Here is a 6,106-nt window from a genome sequence, read left to right as displayed (position 1 = left end):
CCTGTGACCAACAGATAAGAGCTAACACTCTAATCCATGCCCCGGCTGTCCTGTATGGAACCCAGTGTCTCTGTCAATGCTCTGCCCACTACCCAGCAGCACTGATCCATAGTATGCAGTCAGGAGGTATCAGCCAGCCCACAGCAAAGAGGCATTACAGCTGCTATACCAGCTACCCCAGAAGTAAGCAGTTCTGGACACCACAAAGGAGTCCAGTGGTGGCAGCCGAATTCTCCTACAATTAGTGCGCAGTTGTTATTCCCAGTAGGCAAGTGTCTGGTGGCAAGGTGACACCAGTAGGAGTAGTCACTAATGATCTGTCACTGACGGTGATAAGAAAACCAAGATACAGGAAGGACATTCCTCTTTTCCCTCTACAGACCAGGTGGTGAAGTTAAGCACATCTGGTCACAACAGGTATCTAAATTATTCATAGGTCCTTATCCAATTGTATGCGTTACATTTACTGCAACTCATATACATCAACCTGGTCAGACATTGTCTAGCTAATTACCTATCTTAAGTTACATAAAGTCTTTGTGGGAGAAAAAGTTAAAAAAAAAAAAAAAAAAAAAAACTGCCCCAGGAATAAAAGGTCCGGACGTGCAATTGTTATTCTTATTGCAAAACTGACCACTCACCATCTCCCCTCCCACATGCAACTGTCAATGGTGCAGTAAATAGCATTGTGGGCAGTAAGGTGTAGCAGAAGCAAAAAGTGAGGCAGCACTGGGGTGGCAGAGTGTGGTACTCACTATGGGACTTTTTTTTTTTTTTTTTAAAGTGGATTTTTATTTATCTTAAACAGTATCCTGTACTTTTTAGTAAATAAGCCATGGCTCCTGTCCTCTAAGTACAGTTCAATTTATTCATTTTTTGCCAGGTACGTAAGGCTCTGCAGAAGGGAAAAAAAATCCCTGGTAAGCAGACAACTACTGTTCATTTAAAACACATTGCTGCTGCACACAAGCTCCTGTCAACTAGTGTTTCCCTATGAACTCTTCATAAGGGTACGAATAACCAAGATTCCCACTGATTGCAAATTCATAAGCAATTCTATCTTGATACACTCTTAACATGGAAGAGTGGAAACAACCTGGGATTTGCACACTCGACACAATCCTGTTTTTGGTTTGGAAAAGATTCCCTGTATACCAGACAACAATGTATATAGTTTTTCTTAAACAAATACACAGATCAGAAACACTCACTACCAGCAACTTGTGAAGTTGGGGTGATCTAGGTCATCCTCTCTAACCAATATTTATACATCTTGTATCTGATAATCATTACGTTCTGCATAAGACACAGATTAATTAGAGACAAAAATAAATATTGTGAAACATTATACAAAAAGAAAAATCTTTAATTTTAACAGGATAATTGACAAAGGTTTAGCTGTGTGCTTGGCTCGTTAGACTCCATGAGGTGGTGCTGTGTGCATACTGTCAGACAGTCACAGCTAAAGAAATGGAAGATGAGGTTGAGCAGCCCTCAGCCTTCCACTACATTTAAACACAAACAATCCCCCCCCCCCCCCCCTTTCCAAGGACGTTCAATTGTCCTGCAGGCACAGAACCAAGCACTGCTCCTGCAGTCTCCATCCTCCCTAGTGCACGAGAGACTCTGGCTCCCACCCAAGCCCCTCGCAAGTCTATGGCATGTTTTTCCAGGCCACAATTAGTGCAAGAATTGTTTAAAAATTATCATGGTTTAAAAAAAATAAAAAAGATAAAATGAAGCTTATATCTCATCATCTCCTCTTTTTCCGCTACATAACTGTAATGTGCCTTGGACATTGGCTAATGCCTTCTCCATGCAATATCTGTGATACACTGCCCCACAGTTCCCTGTGGTTGTCACTAAAAAGTGTCTCTGGCACAAAACATTTGTTTAACCAACCTACAATGCTTCCTAGCCCTTTTCAGAAATGGCACAATAAGTTTCCTGTGCTCTATACGTACATCCACGCCCACTCATTTTGGCATTATAGAATGAAAGTTGACAAGATAACCCAGTGCCATGCGAATCCAGGACTAGAGTAATACACTCCCATAGCGCTACCTACTCAAAACTGCTTGCTGTAGCCAATACGAGATGTAACAGAAATAAATCATCTGTCAGCTAAATGTCACTGATTGGGAAATACACTGAGCAAAACCAGAAACTGGTTCCAAACACAGATCAACAAACCCACCAGGAAACCCCCCTAAATCTATGAAAAAGCTTTCAAAAGTTTTACAACCATCTAATATTCCAGCTTGTTCAGTGAACACAGACACAAAAATTATTGCCTCATTTTGTGTACTGGACCTATTTGGATTAGACTAAAAATTCAGTACAAACTAGAGACATAATTGAGGCATGAGGCAAAACACCTTATGAATCCGTGATGTCGCTAATTTCTTTTGAGCCTATATTCAAAAAGATGCAGCCTATTAGTTCAGCCCAAAAAAAAAAATATCTGCCTGCGCACAGTGACAGGTCCACTTTAATTACAGGTTACCTGTTGCAAGCTTAGCTTGGGAGGCAATATCATGTTCCCATGCGTTAACCAGCGTTTCTATAAAACTACAAAATACAACAGGAGCGGCCGCAAATATCAGGACTAAAGAGTCACAAAACATGCTAGGGAAGGTCACATATGTAACAGTGGCAGAATAACTGCTTGTGTAAGTGGCATATTTACAAAAATGTGCACAGATTTTACTGTATTATATAGGGTGCTGTGACTGGATGGCACAACTTACAATGATGACACTCAGCTCATTATTTACAGAACAGAAGTAGCCATGCATCAGAAAGCACAACCATACAAAAAGGTGTTGTCAAACATCTGCAGAGCAGCAAGATTGAGGAGAAATATAGAGACTGTCGTTGCACCTTTTAGAAACATGCAAATAGTGTGTATAATATAACATACGGATCTGATGTAGCAAGACTTTATGTTGGAATAAATCTGCATTTCTCTTCTCTTATGCAGGTCTTCAATGGCATGGGTATATGGTGTGTAAAAAATAAATAAATATATATATCTAATATATAAAAGCCTAGCGGTGTGTGTGTGTGTGTGTGTGTGTGTGTGTGTGTAAAAAACTACTGGGTGACAGAGTGCTCAAGCTGCAGCGCCACCTGCTGGGCGGAGTTATATACTACACTGACCTACTAAATTCTTAGCATTATCTAATATATAAAAGCCTAGCAGCGTGTGTGTGTGTGTGTGTGTGTGTGTGGCGATGAAGATGACAAGAACCCTTTTAACACCTTAAGTAGCTTGATTTGACTAGAATGCATGAGTATCATGCACGGGTTAACTTGTGTAATTATATATATATATTCCAGGAAAAAACACAAAAAATTACTCTGAAGTATCCCCCACTTTATTATTTAATGAAACACCTAGGTGCTAAAGCATGTACACACCTATCTGCTCCTGGGTCTGCACACTTGCCTCTTGGATTGCAAGGCAGTTATAGGAACACCGTCTATAGAGTGCAGGAGCACCATGGTTTAGAAACTTCAATGCGGGAAAGAAAAGTGTACAGTCACCTGAGCTAAGGGCGGCTTCCCCAGGGAAACTTCCTAGCCATAAAGTCAGGTTCTGATAGGCAGACAAGTATGTCAGCACCTCTGTATTTAAAAGAGAAAACAAAAATTCCATAATGCAAATTGTATCACAACCATTTTATGACAATAGCCCTAATTAAAGACATTTTTGTTTATTTAATAAAAATAATAGATTCCCCAATAACAAAATCTGCACCACTAAAGATGTGTTGGTAAAATTCAGTATTGTTGCACTTTCACTCATAAAAGCAAATACATGGTATTTGCATACAGCACCACCTAAAGGCTGCTATAGGGTACTGTTCCCAACTGATTTTTTAGAAAATAGTTTCTACTCTAAACAGGACACTCATATTGCTTTGAGAAGTCCAACACATGTGGACTGTGAGAAAACAATGACCTCAAAGGAGATGTAGGCAGATACTGGACAGACATACTGTGAGGTAAAGCCCACTTAGCCAAGTGGTGTTCCAGGAAAATGAGTTTCCACAGTCCACAATTGACAACTGCCTGACCTGCAGACACATCCTCCTCACCTGTTCCACTTCCTCTATTCTCCTGCATCCTCTCTTCTCTGCTCCTCTCCATCCATTCTCCATTTTCACAGCACTGATCAATCCACTCATCACTCTGCTCCCTGTCATCTATTCTCTTCCATCCCCACCGCTTTGCTACTCTTCATGCACTCCCCTTCTTCACTTCTCCCACCAAAAACCCACTCCCAACTATAATACACTGTGCACTAGAACACCCCTCCACCCCCCCCATTGAGTGTGACTTAAAAGACAAAGCAGAGTACAAAAAGAAATGAAAACTAAAAAAACAAATATTAAACATTCCTACAGACCTCAGACAACCCACTCCACCAAACCTCACGCTAGTCACATGATCCTGTGCAAATAAGTTAAAGCATTGGGCAGCTGTACTTTCCAGCCTTGCCACAAGTTAGGGCATAATACTGAACCCCATGGCAGGGTGGAGTCTTATAGTCTCCAGGTTTATCAGTCAACCTTGTATAATCACACCTAGCCTGTGTCCTTATGAGACATGATCTGCCTATATTAAAATGATTGCACCCTGAATAGCTTAGTCCTAGAGATGACCAATATTACAGGCGCAAATATTTGAAAGTGCTGCTGGTCCCTTGTGCTGGCTACTCGTAATGGACACCAGGCATTTTTGCCCTGGCGCAAATACTTTTAGCCCTTACCCTCCCTGAAATCACACAGCAGGGAGCAATGAAATGTATGACACTAATATTTTCCATTAGGTATATGGGATTTAAATACGCAGGTACATCAAACTTGATGGTGGAAGTCCTTGCTAGTTATAGAATACAATAAATATTACCTGAAAGGTTGGGAAGACAAACAGCCATTTATCCAAACATGCTTTCAAGGGAGACATTAAACACTCCATGTTGAAATGAAGGGGGGAAAAAACCCCAACAAACAAACAAAAACAAGTCAACTTCTACCCACAGCACTGAACTCCATAGGGAAGGGTGCAGTGATCTTTATGATTTGTTTAGGTTTAGGTGCTCCTGCTGGTTCTCTGTCTAGATTACTACAGTACTTCACTAACAATTTCTGCAATACATGAACACAGATTTTTTTCTTTTCTGATAAAAAAACAAACAAAAAAAAAAAACAACCCACCACCACTCCTGTTTCTGGGCTAATCCTAGTTAGTAGAGTAATAGATCATTTTATGGGAAGTTTGTGCCAATTTACAAACTTACCTGCAAAATACATATATAAAAGTCATGGAAAGGCATTGCCCCTCCACCATGAAAATACTTTAGCAATAAGGTTTGAATTGTGCATTGTTGAACAATGTCATTACATTTTTGTTTGAGCAGAGAAGCAATATTATAGTTTAAAAAATGAGCAAAGCTTTTTTTTTTTTTTAAAGAGGACATGCAACTACTAAAAGGGCTCTTCAAAAGGAGATAGTCTTTTTGCGGTTAATGTCTCCCTTCAAAATATTGCACAAGACTATAAAACATCAAAATTCAGGGAAAGCGCTGTTAAAAATGAAAGTTAAGTGATTAAAGTGAAGCCTTACCTACACACGGTGGAGGCAGACATTATGTGGGGTGAACCAATATTCTTCACAATGCAGACTCACTAGGAGCCAGAGATATCACTAAGGCAACAAGGAAGGGCAGCCAATAATATCAGAAGGACACAGCGACGTCACCGGTTCCTAAGACAATGCAATCTGCTGAATATTGGTCCAGCTTATAAAAATGTCTAACTCCACCATTCGTGCGACAGGTGATTAAAGAATAAGTATATCACACAAATAATCAATTCATCTACTGGTTGTTACATGAAAACATCTGCAGCTTGCAGACAGCCATAGATGTACCTTGGCTTTCATGTTAAAAAACAAAAGATATAATCCCCATTTAATGAAAAATCTGCTGTACTAACCGGTGTTTGACAGCCTGCTTATAATACAGAGTTAACTTTTCTCTCCTACCTCCGGAGTCCAGTTTTGGGTCTATAAACCCTTTTTTGCCAATAAATGTGCC

Source organism: Mixophyes fleayi, chromosome 6 (assembly GCF_038048845.1).
Source record: "Mixophyes fleayi isolate aMixFle1 chromosome 6, aMixFle1.hap1, whole genome shotgun sequence".
NCBI classification, from domain to species: domain Eukaryota; kingdom Metazoa; phylum Chordata; class Amphibia; order Anura; family Limnodynastidae; genus Mixophyes; species Mixophyes fleayi.
This window is presented reverse-complemented; position numbering follows the sequence as displayed.